This window comes from Pleurodeles waltl, chromosome 7, assembly GCF_031143425.1.
Source record: "Pleurodeles waltl isolate 20211129_DDA chromosome 7, aPleWal1.hap1.20221129, whole genome shotgun sequence".
Lineage (NCBI taxonomy): Eukaryota > Metazoa > Chordata > Amphibia > Caudata > Salamandridae > Pleurodeles > Pleurodeles waltl.
The window spans coordinates 1,230,627,305-1,230,642,328 of record NC_090446.1 but is presented as its reverse complement, the minus strand read 5'-3'; positions in this window follow the sequence as shown (position 1 = coordinate 1,230,642,328).

The window sequence follows — 15,024 nt, the reverse complement described above, 5'->3', positions numbered from 1 at the left end:
AAAACACATGTTCCTCACATTTCTGTGGCAGAAAGTTCTGGAATCTGAGAGGAGCCACAAATTTCCTTCCACCCAGCTTTCCCCCAAGTCTCCCGATATAAATGATACCTTACTTGTGTGGGTAGGCCTAGCGCCCGCGACAGGAAACACCCCAAAGCGCAACGTGGACACATCCAAATTTTTGAAAGAAAACAGAGCTGTTTTTTGCAAAGTGCCTACCTGTAGATTTTGGCCTCTAGCTCAGCCGGCACCTAGGGAAACCTACCAAACCTGTGAATTTCTGAAAACTAGAGACCTAGGGTATTCCAAGATGGGGTGACTTGTGTGGCTCGGACCAGGTTCTGTTACCCATAATCCTTTGCAAACCTCAAAATTTGGCTAAAAAAACACATGTTCCTCACATTTCTGTGGCAGAAATTTCTGGAATCTGAGAGGAGCCACAAATTTCCTTCCACCCAGCGTTCCCCCAAGTCTCCCGATATAGATGATACCTCACTTGTGTGGGTAGGCCTAGCGCCCGCGACAGGAAACGCCCCAAAGCGCAACGTGGACACATCCACATTTTTGAAAGAAAACAGAGGTGTTTTTTGCAAAGTTCCTACCTGTAGATTTAGGCCTGTAGCTCAGCCGGCACCTAGGGAAACCTACCAAACCTGTGCATTTCTGAAAACTAGAGACCTAGGGGAATCCAAGATGGGGAGACTTGTGTGGCTCGGACCAGGTTCTGTTACCCAGAATCCTTTGCAAACCTCAAAATCTGGCTAAAAAAACACATGTTCCTCAATTTTCTGTGGCAGAAAGTTCTGGAATCTGAGAGGAGCCACGAATTTCCTTCCACCCAGCGTTCCCCTAAGTCTCCCGATATAAATGATACCTTACTTGTGTGGGTAGGCCTAGCGCCCGCGACAGGAAACGCCCCAAAGCGCAACGTGGACACATCCAAATTTTTGAAAGAAAATAGAGGTGTTTTTTGCAAAGTTCCTACCTGTAGATTTTGGCCTGTAGCTCAGCCGGCACCTAGGAAAACCTACCAAACCTGTGCATTTCTGAAAACTAGAGACCTAGGGGAATCCAAGATGGGGTGACGTGTGGCTCGGACCAGGTTCTGTTACCCGGAATCCTTTGCAAACCTCAAAATCTGGTTAAAAATGTTCCTCACATTTCTGTGGCAGAAAGTTCTGGAATCTGAGAAGAGCCACAAATTTCCTTCCACCCAGCGTTCCCCCAAGTCTCCCGATATAGATGATACCTCACTTGTGTGGGTAGGCCTAGCGCCCGCGACAGGAAACGCCCCAAAGCGCAACGTGGACACATCCAAATTTTTGAAAGAAAACAGAGGTGTTTTTTGCAAAGTTCCTACCTGTAGATTTTGGCCTGTAGCTCAGCCGGCACCTAGGGAAACCTACCAAACCTGTGCATTTCTGAAAACTAGAGACCTAGGGGAATCCAAGATGGGGTGACTTGTGTGGCTCGATCCAGGTTCTGTTACCCAGAATCCTTTGCAAACCTCAAAATCTGGCTAAAAAAACACATGTTCCTCACTTTTCTGTGGCAGAAAGTTCTGGAATCTGAGAGGAGCCACGAATTTCCTTCCACCCAGCGTTCCCCTAAGTCTCCCGATATAAATGATACCTCACTTGTGTGGGTAGGCCTAGCGCCCGCGACAGGAAACACCCCAAAGCGCAACGTGGACACATCCAAATTTTTGAAAGAAAACAGAGGTGTTTTTCACAAAGTGCCTACCTGTAGATTTTGGCCTCTAGCTCAGCCGGCACCTTGGAAAATCTACCAAACCTGTGCATTTCTGAAAACTAGAGACCTAGGGGAATCCAAGATGGGGTGACTTGTGTGGCTCGAACCAGGTTCTGTTACCCAGAATCCTTTGCAAACCTCAAAATCTGGCTAAAAAAACACATGTTCCTCACATTTCTGTGGCAGAAAGTTCTGGAATCTGAGAGGAGCCACAAATTTCCTTCCACCCAGCTTTCCCCCAAGTCTCCCGATATAAATGATACCTCACTTGTGTGGGTAGGCCTAGCGCCCGCGATAGGAAACACCCCAAAGCGCAACGTGGACACATCCACATTTTTGAAAGAAAACAGAGCTGTTTTTTGCAAAGTGCCTACCTGTAGATTTTGGCCTCTAGCTCAGCCGGCAACTAGGGAAACCTACCAAACCTGTGAATTTCTGAAAACTAGAGACCTAGGGGAATCCAAGATGGGGTGACTTGTGTGGCTCGGACCAGGTTCTGTTACCCAGAATCCTTTGCAAACCTCAAAATTTGGCTAAAAAAACACATGTTCCTCACATTTCTGTGGCAGAAAGTTCTGGAATCTGAGAGGAGCCACAAATTTCCTTCCACCCAGCGTTCCCCCAAGTCTCCCGATATAGACCTCACTTGTGTGGGTAGGCCTAGCGCCCGCGACAGGAAACGTCCCAAAGCGCAACGTGGACACATCCAAATTTTTGAAAGAAAACGGAGGTGTTTTTTGCAAAGTTCCTACATGTAGATTTTGGCCTGTAGCTCAGCCGGCACCTAGTTAAACCTACCAAACCTGTGCATTTCTGAAAACTAGAGACCTAGGGGAATCCAAGATGGGGTGACTTGTGTGGCTCGGACCAGGTTCTGTTACCCAGAATCCTTTGCAAACCTCAAAATTTGGCTAAAAAAAGACTTGTTCCTCACATTTCTGTGGCAGAAAGTTCTGGAATCTGAGAGGAGCCACAAATTTCCTTCCACCAAGCGTTCCCCCAAGTCTCCCGATAAAAATGATACCTCACTTGTGTGGGTAGGCCTAGCGCCCGTGACAGGAAACGCCCCAAAGCGCAACGTGGACACATCCAAATTTTTGAAAGAAAACAGAGGTGTTTTTTACAAAGTGCCTACCTGTAGATTTTGGCCTCTAGCTCAGCCGGCACCTAGGAAAATCTACCAAACCTGTGCATTTCTGAAAACTAGAGACCTAGGGGAATCCAAGATGGGGTGACTTGTGTGGCTCGGACCAGGTTCTGTTACCCAGAATCCTTTGCAAACCTCAACATTTGGTTAAAAAAACACATGTTCCTCACATTTCTGTGGCAGAAAGTTCTGGAATCTGAGAGGAGCCACAAATTTCCTTCCACCCAGCTTTCCCCCAAGTCTCCCGATATAAATGATACCTCACTTGTGTGGGTAGGCCTAGCGCCCGCGACAGGAAACACCCCAAAGCGCAACGTGGACACATCCACATTTTTTAAAGAAAACGGAGCTGTTTTTTGCAAAGTGCCTACCTGTAGATTTTGGCCTCTAGCTCAGCCGGAACCTAGGGAAACCTACCAAACCTGTGAATTTCTGAAAACTAGAGACCTAGGGGAATCCAAGATGGGGTGACTTGTGTGGCTCGGACCAGGTTCTGTTACCCAGAATCCTTTGCAAACCTCAAAATTTGGCTAAAAAAACACATGTTCCTCACATTTCTGTGGCAGAAAGTTCTGGAATCTGAGAGGAGCCACAAATTTCCATCCACCCAGCGTTCCCCCAAGTCTCCCGATATAGACCTCACTTGTGTGGGTAGGCCTAGCGCCCGCGACAGGAAACGTCCCAAAGCGCAACGTGGACACATCCAAATTTTTGAAAGAAAAAGGAGGTGTTTTTTGCAAAGTTCCTACCTGTAGATTTTGGCCTGTAGCTCAGCCGGCACCTAGTTAAACCTACCAAACCTGTGCATTTCTGAAAACTAGAGACCTAGGGGAATCCAAGATGGGGTGACTTGTGTGGCTCGGACCAGGTTCTGTTACCCAGAATCCTTTGCAAACCTCAAAATTTGGCTAAAAAAAGACTTGTTCCTCACATTTCTGTGGCAGAAAGTTCTGGAATCTGAGAGGAGCCACAAATTTCCTTCCACCAAGCGTTCCCCCAAGTCTCCCGATAAAAATGATACCTCACTTGTGTGGGTAGGCCTAGCGCCCGTGACAGGAAACGCCCCAAAGCGCAACGTGGACACATCCAAATTTTTGAAAGAAAACAGAGGTGTTTTTTACAAAGTGCCTACCTGTAGATTTTGGCCTCTAGCTCAGCCGGCACCTAGGAAAATCTACCAAACCTGTGCATTTCTGAAAACTAGAGACCTAGGGGAATCCAAGATGGGGTGACTTGTGTGGCTCGGACCAGGTTCTGTTACCCAGAATCCTTTGCAAACCTCAACATTTGGTTAAAAAAACACATGTTCCTCACATTTCTGTGGCAGAAAGTTCTGGAATCTGAGAGGAGCCACAAATTTCCTTCCACCCAGCTTTCCCCCAAGTCTCCCGATATAAATGATAGCTCACTTGTGTGGGTAGGCCTAGCGCCCGTGACAGGAAACACCCCAAAGCGCAACGTGGACACATCCACATTTTTGAAAGAAAACAGAGCTGTTTTTTGCAAAGTGCCTACCTGTAGATTTTGGCCTCTAGCTCAGCCGGCACCTAGGGAAACCTACCAAACCTGTGAATTTCTGAAAACTAGAGACCTAGGGGAATCCAAGATGGGGTGACTTGTGTGGCTCGGACCAGGTTCTGTTACCCAGAATCCTTTGCAAACCTCAAAATTTGGCTAAAAAAACACATGTTCCTCACATTTCTGTGGCAGAAAGTTCTGGAATCTGAGAGGAGCCACAAATTTCCTTCCGCCCAGCGTTCCCCCTAGTCTCCCGATACAGGTGATACCTCACTTGTGTGGGTAGGCCTAGCACCCGCGAACCTCAAAATCGGGCTAAAAAAACACATGTTCCTCACTTTTCTGTGGCAGAAAGGTCTGGAATCTGAGAGGAGCCACGAATTTCCTTCCACCCAGCGTTCCCCTAAGTCTCCCCATATAAATGATATCTCACTTGTGTGGGTAGGCCTAGCGCCCGCAACAGGAGACGCCCCAAAGCGCAACGTGGACACATCCAAATTTTTGAAAGAAAACAGAGGTGTTTTTTGCAAAGTTCCTACCTGTAGATTTTGGCCTGTAGCTCAGCCAGCACCTAGGGAAACCTACCAAACCTGTGCATTTCTGAAAACTAGAGACCTAGGGGAATCCAAGATGGGGTGACTTGTGTGGCTGGGACCAGGTTCTGTTACCCAGAATCCTTTGCAAACCTCAAAATTTGGTTAAAAAAACACATGTTCCTCACATTTCTGTGGCAGAAAGTTCTGGAATCTGAGAGGAGCCACAAATTTCCTTCCACCCAGCTTTCCCCCAAGTCTCCCGATATAAATGATACCTTACTTGTGTGGGTAGGCCTAGCGCCCGCGACAGGAAACACCCCAAAGCGCAACGTGGACACATCCAAATTTTTGAAAGAAAACAGAGCTGTTTTTTGCAAAGTGCCTACCTGTAGATTTTGGCCTCTAGCTCAGCCGGCACCTAGGGAAACCTACCAAACCTGTGAATTTCTGAAAACTAGAGACCTAGGGGAATCCAAGATGGGGTGACTTGTGTGGCTCGGACCAGGTTCTGTTACCCAGAATCCTTTGCAAACCTCAAAATTTGGCTAAAAAAACACATGTTCCTCACATTTCTGTGGCAGAAATTTCTGGAATCTGAGAGGAGCCACAAATTTCCTTCCACCCAGCGTTCCCCCAAGTCTCCCGATATAGATGATACCTCACTTGTGTGGGTAGGCCTAGCGCCCGCGACAGGAAACGCCCCAAAGCGCAACGTGGACACATCCACATTTTTGAAAGAAAACAGAGGTGTTTTTGCAAAGTTCCTACCTGTAGATTTAGGCCTGTAGCTCAGCCGGCACCTAGGGAAACCTACCAAACCTGTGCATTTCTGAAAACTAGAGACCTAGGGGAATCCAAGATGGGGTGACTTGTGTGGCTCGGACCAGGTTCTGTTACCCAGAATCCTTTGCAAACCTCAAAATCTGGCTAAAAAAACACATGTTCCTCAATATTCTGTGGCAGAAAGTTCTGGAATCTGAGAGGAGCCACGAATTTCCTTCCACCCAGCGTTCCCCTAAGTCTCCCGATATAAATGATACCTTACTTGTGTGGGTAGGCCTAGCGCCCGCGACAGGAAACGCCCCAAAGCGCAACGTGGACACATCCAAATTTTTGAAAGAAAACAGAGGTGTTTTTTGCAAAGTTCCTACCTGTAGATTTTGGCCTGTAGCTCAGCCGGCACCTAGGAAAACCTACCAAACCTGTGCATTTCTGAAAACTAGAGACCTAGTGGAATCCAAGATGGGGTGACGTGTGGCTCGGACCAGGTTCTGTTACCCGGAATCCTTTGCAAACCTCAAAATCTGGTTACAAATGTTCCTCACATTTCTGTGGCAGAAAGTTCTGGAATCTGAGAAGAGCCACAAATTTCCTTCCACCCAGCGTTCCCCCAAGTCTCCCGATATAGATGATACCTCACTTGTGTGGGTAGGCCTAGCGCCCGCGACAGGAAACGCCCCAAAGCGCAACGTGGACACATCCAAATTTTTGAAAGAAAACAGAGGTGTTTTTTGCAAAGTTCCTACCTGTAGATTTTGGCCTGTAGCTCAGCCGGCACCTAGGGAAACCTACCAAACCTGTGCATTTCTGAAAACTAGAGACCTAGGGGAATCCAAGATGGGGTGACTTGTGTGGCTCGATCCAGGTTCTGTTACCCAGAATCCTTTGCAAACCTCAAAATCTGGCTAAAAAAACACATGTTCCTCACTTTTCTGTGGCAGAAAGTTCTGGAATCTGAGAGGAGCCACAAATTTCCTTCCACCCAGCGTTCCCCTAAGTCTCCCGATATAAATGATACCTCACTTGTGTGGGTAGGCCTAGCGCCCGCGACAGGAAACACCCCAAAGCGCAACGTGGACACATCCACATTTTTGAAAGAAAACAGAGGTGTTTTTCACAAAGTGCCTACCTGTAGATTTTGGCCTCTAGCTCAGCCGGCACCTAGGGAAACCTACCAAACCTGTGCATTTCTGAAAACTAGAGACCTAGGGGAATCCAAGATGGGGTGACTTGTGTGGCTCGGACCAGGTTCTGTTACCCAGAATCCTTTGCAAACCTCAAAATCAGGCTAAAAAAACACATGTTCCTCAATTTTCTGTGGCAGAAAGTTCTGGAATCTGAGAGGAGCCACGAATTTCCTTCCACCCAGCGTTCCCCTAAGTCTCCCGATATAAATGATACCTTACTTGTGTGGGTAGGCCTAGCGCCCGCGACAGGAAACGCCCCAAAGCGCAACGTGGACACATCCAAATTTTTTAAAGAAAACAGAGGTGTTTTTTGCAAAGTTCCTACCTGTAGATTTTGGCCTGTAGCTCAGCCGGCACCTAGGAAAACCTACCAAACCTGTGCATTTCTGAAAACTAGAGACCTAGGGGAATCCAAGATGGGGTGACGTGTGGCTCGGACCAGGTTCTGTTACCCGGAATCCTTTGCAAACCTCAAAATCTGGTTAAAAATGTTCCTCACATTTCTGTGGCAGAAAGTTCTGGAATCTGAGAAGAGCCACAAATTTCCTTCCACCCAGCGTTCCCCCAAGTCTCCCGATATAGATGATACCTCACTTGTGTGGGTAGGCCTAGCGCCCGCGACAGGAAACGCCCCAAAGCGCAACGTGGACACATCCAAATTTTTGAAAGAAAACAGAGGTGTTTTTTGCAAAGTTCCTACCTGTAGATTTTGGCCTGTAGCTCAGCCGGCACCTAGGGAAACCTACCAAACCTGTGCATTTCTGAAAACTAGAGACCTAGGGGAATCCAAGATGGGGTGACTTGTGTGGCTCGATCCAGGTTCTGTTACCCAGAATCCTTTGCAAACCTCAAAATCTGGCTAAAAAAACACATGTTCCTCACTTTTCTGTGGCAGAAAGTTCTGGAATCTGAGAGGAGCCACGAATTTCCTTCCACCCAGCGTTCCCCTAAGTCTCCCGATATAAATGATACCTCACTTGTGTGGGTAGGCCTAGCGCCCGCGACAGGAAACACCCCAAAGCGCAACGTGGACACATCCAAATTTTTGAAAGAAAACAGAGGTGTTTTTCACAAAGTGCCTACCTGTAGATTTTGGCCTCTAGCTCAGCCGGCACCTAGGAAAATCTACCAAACCTGTGCATTTCTGAAAACTAGAGACCTAGGGGAATCCAAGATGGGGTGACTTGTGTGGCTCGAACCAGGTTCTGTTACCCAGAATCCTTTGCAAACCTCAAAATCTGGCTAAAAAAACACATGTTCCTCACATTTCTGTGGCAGAAAGTTCTGGAATCTGAGAGGAGCCACAAATTTCCTTCCACCCAGCTTTCCCCCAAGTCTCCCAATATAAATGATACCTCACTTGTGTGGGTAGGCCTAGCGCCCGCGACAGGAAACGTCCCAAAGCGCAACGTGGACACATCCACATTTTTGAAAGAAAACGGAGGTGTTTTTTGCAAAGTTCCTACCTGTAGATTTTGGCCTGTAGCTCAGCCGGCACCTAGTTAAACCTACCAAACCTGTGCATTTCTGAAAACTAGAGACCTAGGGGAATCCAAGATGGGGTGACTTGTGTGGCTCGGACCAGGTTCTGTTACCCAGAATCCTTTGCAAACCTCAAAATTTGGCTAAAAAAAGACTTGTTCCTCACATTTCTGTGGCAGAAAGTTCTGGAATCTGAGAGGAGCCACAAATTTCCTTCCACCAAGCGTTCCCCCAAGTCTCCCGATAAAAATGATACCTCACTTGTGTGGGTAGGCCTAGCGCCCGTGACAGGAAACGCCCCAAAGCGCAACGTGGACACATCCAAATTTTTGAAAGAAAACAGAGGTGTTTTTTACAAAGTGCCTACCTGTAGATTTTGGCCTCTAGCTCAGCCGGCACCTAGGAAAATCTACCAAACCTGTGCATTTCTGAAAACTAGAGACCTAGGGGAATCCAAGATGGGGTGACTTGTGTGGCTCGGACCAGGTTCTGTTACCCAGAATCCTTTGCAAACCTCAACATTTGGTTAAAAAAACACATGTTCCTCACATTTCTGTGGCAGAAAGTTCTGGAATCTGAGAGGAGCCACAAATTTCCTTCCACCCAGCTTTCCCCCAAGTCTCCCGATATAAATGATACCTCACTTGTGTGGGTAGGCCTAGCGCCCGCGACAGGAAACACCCCAAAGCGCAACGTGGACACATCCACATTTTTGAAAGAAAACAGAGCTGTTTTTTGCAAAGTGCCTACCTGTAGATTTTGGCCTCTAGCTCAGCCGGCACCTAGGGAAACCTACCAAACCTGTGAATTTCTGAAAACTAGAGACCTAGGGGAATCCAAGATGGGGTGACTTGTGTGGCTCGGACCAGGTTCTGTTACCCAGAATCCTTTGTAAACCTCAAAATTTGGCTAAAAAAACACATGTTCCTCACATTTCTGTGGCAGAAAGTTCTGGAATCTGAGAGGAGCCACAAATTTCCTTCCGCCCAGCGTTCCCCCAAGTCTCCCGATATAGGTGATACCTCACTTTTGTGGGTAGGCCTAGCGCCCGCGAACCTCAAAATCGGGCTAAAAAAACACATGTTCCTCACTTTTCTGTGGCAGAAAGGTCTGGAATCTGAGAGGAGCCACGAATTTCCTTCCACCCAGCGTTCCCCTAAGTCTCCCCATATAAATGATATCTCACTTGTGTGGGTAGGCCTAGCGCCCGCAACAGGAGACGCCCCAAAGCGCAACGTGGACACATCCAAATTTTTGAAAGAAAACAGAGGTGTTTTTTGCAAAGTTCCTACCTGTAGATTTTGGCCTGTAGCTCAGCCGGCACCTAGGGAAACCTACCAAACCTGTGCATTTCTGAAAACTAGAGACCTAGGGGAATCCAAGATATGGTGACTTGTGTGGCTGGGACCAGGTTCTGTTACCCAGAATCCTTTGCAAACCTCAAAATTTGGTTAAAAAAAAACATGTTCCTCACATTTCTGTGGCAGAAAGTTCTGGAATCTGAGAGGAGCCACAAATTTCCTTCCACCCAGCTTTCCCCCAAGTCTCCCGATATAAATGATACCTTACTTGTGTGGGTAGGCCTAGCGCCCGCGACAGGAAACACCCCAAAGCGCAACGTGGACACATCCAAATTTTTGAAAGAAAACAGCTGTTTTTTGCAAAGTGCCTACCTGTAGATTTTGGCCTCTAGCTCAGCCGGCACCTAGGGAAACCTACCAAACCTGTGAATTTCTGAAAACTAGAGACCTAGGGGAATCCAAGATGGGGTGACTTGTGTGGCTCGGACCAGGTTCTGTTACCCAGAATCCTTTGCAAACCTCAAAATTTGGCTAAAAAAACACATGTTCCTCACATTTCTGTGGCAGAAATTTCTGGAATCTGAGAGGAGCCACAAATTTCCTTCCACCCAGCGTTCCCCCAAGTCTCCCGATATAGATGATACCTCACTTGTGTGGGTAGGCCTAGCGCCCGCGACAGGAAACGCCCCAAAGCGCAACGTGGACACATCCACATTTTTGAAAGAAAACAGAGGTGTTTTTGGCAAAGTTCCTACCTGTAGATTTAGGCCTGTAGCTCAGCCGGCACCTAGGGAAACCTACCAAACCTGTGCATTTCTGAAAACTAGAGACCTAGGGGAATCCAAGATGGGGTGACTTGTGTGGCTCGGACCAGGTTCTGTTACCCAGAATCCTTTGCAAACCTCAAAATCTGGCTAAAAAAACACATGTTCCTCAATTTTCTGTGGCAGAAAGTTCTGGAATCTGAGAGGAGCCACGAATATCCTTCCACCCAGCGTTCCCCTAAGTCTCCCGATATAAATGATACCTTACTTGTGTGGGTAGGCCTAGCGCCCGCGACAGGAAACGCCCCAAAGCGCAACGTGGACACATCCAAATTTTTGAAAGAAAACAGAGGTGTTTTTTGCAAAGTTCCTACCTGTAGATTTTGGCCTGTAGCTCAGCCGGCACCTAGGAAAACCTACCAAACCTGTGCATTTCTGAAAACTAGAGACCTAGGGGAATCCAAGATGGGGTGACGTGTGGCTCGGACCAGGTTCTGTTACCCGGAATCCTTTGCAAACCTCAAAATCTGGTTAAAAATGTTCCTCACATTTCTGTGGCAGAAAGTTCTGGAATCTGAGAAGAGCCACAAATTTCCTTCCACCCAGCGTTCCCCCAAGTCTCCCGATATAGATGATACCTCACTTGTGTGGGTAGGCCTAGCGCCCGCGTCAGGAAACGCCCCAAAGCGCAACGTGGACACATCCAAATTTTTGAAAGAAAACAGAGGTGTTTTTTGCAAAGTTCCTACCTGTAGATTTTGGCCTGTAGCTCAGCCGGCACCTAGGGAAACCTACCAAACCTGTGCATTTCTGAAAACTAGAGACCTAGGGGAATCCAAGATGGGGTGACTTGTGTGGCTCGATCCAGGTTCTGTTACCCAGAATCCTTTGCAAACCTCAAAATCTGGCTAAAAAAACACATGTTCCTCACTTTTCTGTGGCAGAAAGTTCTGGAATCTGAGAGGAGCCACGAATTTCCTTCCACCCAGCGTTCCCCTAAGTCTCCCGATATAAATGATACCTCACTTGTGTGGGTAGGCCTAGCGCCCGCGACAGGAAACACCCCAAAGCGCAACGTGGACACATCCAAATTTTTGAAAGAAAACAGAGGTGTTTTTCACAAAGTGCCTACCTGTAGATTTTGGCCTCTAGCTCAGCCGGCACCCAGGAAAATCTACCAAACCTGTGCATTTCTGAAAACTAGAGACCTAGGGGAATCCAAGATGGGGTGACTTGTGTGGCTCGAACCAGGCTCTGTTACCCAGAATCCTTTGCAAACCTCAAAATCTGGCTAAAAAAACACATGTTCCTCACATTTCTGTGGCAGAAAGTTCTGGAATCTGAGAGGAGCCAAAAATTTCCTTCCACCCAGCTTTCCCCCAAGTCTCCCGATATAAATGATACCTCACTTGTGTGGGTAGGCCTAGCGCCCACGACAGGAAACACCCCAAAGCGCAACGTGGACACATCCACATTTTTGAAAGAAAACAGAGCTGTTTTTTGCAAAGTGCCTACCTGTAGATTTTGGCCTCTAGCTCAGCCGGCAACTAGGGAAACCTACCAAACCTGTGAATTTCTGAAAACTAGAGACCTAGGGGAATCCAAGATGGGGTGACTTGTGTGGCTCGGACCAGGTTCTGTTACCCAGAATCCTTTGCAAACCTCAAAATTTGGCTTAAAAAACACATGTTCCTCACATTTCTGTGGCAGAAAGTTCTGGAATCTGAGAGGAGCCACAAATTTCCTTCCACCCAGCGTTCCCCCAAGTCTCCCGATATAGACCTCACTTGTGTGGGTAGGCCTAGCGCCCGCGACAGGAAACGTCCCAAAGCGCAACGTGGACACATCCAAATTTTTGAAAGAAAACGGAGGTGTTTTTTGCAAAGTTCCTACCTGTAGATTTTGGCCTGTAGCTCAGCCGGCACCTAGTTAAACCTACCAAACCTGTGCATTTCTGAAAACTAGAGACCTAGGGGAATCCAAGATGGGGTGACTTGTGTGGCTCGGACCAGGTTCTGTTACCCAGAATCCTTTGCAAACCTCAAAATTTGGCTAAAAAAAGACTTGTTCCTCACATTTCTGTGGCAGAAAGTTCTGGAATCTGAGAGGAGCCACAAATTTCCTTCCACCAAGCGTTCCCCCAAGTCTCCCGATAAAAATGATACCTCAGTTGTGTGGGTAGGCCTAGCGCCCGTGACAGGAAACGCCCCAAAGCGCAACGTGGACACATCCAAATTTTTGAAAGAAAACAGAGGTGTTTTTTACAAAGTGCCTACCTGTAGATTTTGGCCTCTAGCTCAGCCGGCACCTAGGAAAATCTACCAAACCTGTGCATTTCTGAAAACTAGAGACCTAGGGGAATCCAAGATGGGGTGACGTGTGGCTCGGACCAGGTTCTGTTACCCGGAATTCTTTGCAAACCTCAAAATCTGGTTAAAAATGTTCCTCACATTTCTGTGGCAGAAAGTTCTGGAATCTGAGAAGAGCCACAAATTTCCTTCCACCCAGCGTTCCCCCAAGTCTCCCGATATAGATGATACCTCACTTGTGTGGGTAGGCCTAGCGCCCGCGTCAGGAAACGCCCCAAAGCGCAACGTGGACACATCCAAATTTTTGAAAGAAAACAGAGGTGTTTTTTGCAAAGTTCCTACCTGTAGATTTTGGCCTGTAGCTCAGCCGGCACCTAGGGAAACCTACCAAACCTGTGCATTTCTGAAAACTAGAGACCTAGGGGAATCCAAGATGGGGTGACTTGTGTGGCTCGATCCAGGTTCTGTTACCCAGAATCCTTTGCAAACCTCAAAATCTGGCTAAAAAAACACATGTTCCTCACTTTTCTGTGGCAGAAAGTTCTGGAATCTGAGAGGAGCCACGAATTTCCTTCCACCCAGCGTTCCCCTAAGTCTCCCGATATAAATGATACCTCACTTGTGTGGGTAGGCCTAGCGCCCGCGACAGGAAACACCCCAAAGCGCAACGTGGACACATCCAAATTTTTGAAAGAAAACAGAGGTGTTTTTCACAAAGTGCCTACCTGTAGATTTTGGCCTCTAGCTCAGCCGGCACCTAGGAAAATCTACCAAACCTGTGCATTTCTGAAAACTAGAGACCTAGGGGAATCCAAGATGGGGTGACTTGTGTGGCTCGAACCAGGTTCTGTTACCCAGAATCCTTTGCAAACCTCAAAATCTGGCTAAAAAAACACATGTTCCTCACATTTCTGTGGCAGAAAGTTCTGGAATCTGAGAGGAGCCAAAAATTTCCTTCCACCCAGCTTTCCCCCAAGTCTCCCGATATAAATGATACCTCACTTGTGTGGGTAGGCCTAGCGCCCACGACAGGAAACACCCCAAAGCGCAACGTGGACACATCCACATTTTTGAAAGAAAACAGAGCTGTTTTTTGCAAAGTGCCTACCTGTAGATTTTGGCCTCTAGCTCAGCCGGCAACTAGGGAAACCTACCAAACCTGTGAATTTCTGAAAACTAGAGACCTAGGGGAATCCAAGATGGGGTGACTTGTGTGGCTCGGACCAGGTTCTGTTACCCAGAATCCTTTGCAAACCTCAAAATTTGGCTTAAAAAACACATGTTCCTCACATTTCTGTGGCAGAAAGTTCTGGAATCTGAGAGGAGCCACAAATTTCCTTCCACCCAGCGTTCCCCCAAGTCTCCCGATATAGACCTCACTTGTGTGGGTAGGCCTAGCGCCCGCGACAGGAAACGTCCCAAAGCGCAACGTGGACACATCCAAATTTTTGAAAGAAAACGGAGGTGTTTTTTGCAAAGTTCCTACCTGTAGATTTTGGCCTGTAGCTCAGCCGGCACCTAGTTAAACCTACCAAACCTGTGCATTTCTGAAAACTAGAGACCTAGGGGAATCCAAGATGGGGTGACTTGTGTGGCTCGGACCAGGTTCTGTTACCCAGAATCCTTTGCAAACCTCAAAATTTGGCTAAAAAAAGACTTGTTCCTCACATTTCTGTGGCAGAAAGTTCTGGAATCTGAGAGGAGCCACAAATTTCCTTCCACCAAGCGTTCCCCCAAGTCTCCCGATAAAAATGATTCCTCACTTGTGTGGGTAGGCCTAGCGCCCGTGACAGGAAACGCCCCAAAGCGCAACGTGGACACATCCAAATTTTTGAAAGAAAACAGAGGTGTTTTTTACAAAGTGCCTACCTGTAGATTTTGGCCTCTAGCTCAGCCGGCACCTAGGAAAATCTACCAAACCTGTGCATTTCTGAAAACTAGAGACCTAGGGGAATCCAAGATGGGGTGACTTGTGTGGCTCGGACCAGGTTCTGTTACCCAGAATCCTTTGCAAACCTCAACATTTGGTTAAAAAAACACATGTTCCTCACATTTCTGTGGCAGAAAGTTCTGGAATCTGAGAGGAGCCACAAATTTCCTTCCACCCAGCGTTCCCCCAAGTCTCCCGATATAGACCTCACTTGTGTGAGTAGGCCTAGCGCCCGCGACAGGAAACGTCCCAAAGCGCAACGTGGACACATCCAAATTTTTGAAAGAAAACGGAGGTGTTTTTTGCAAAGTTCCTACC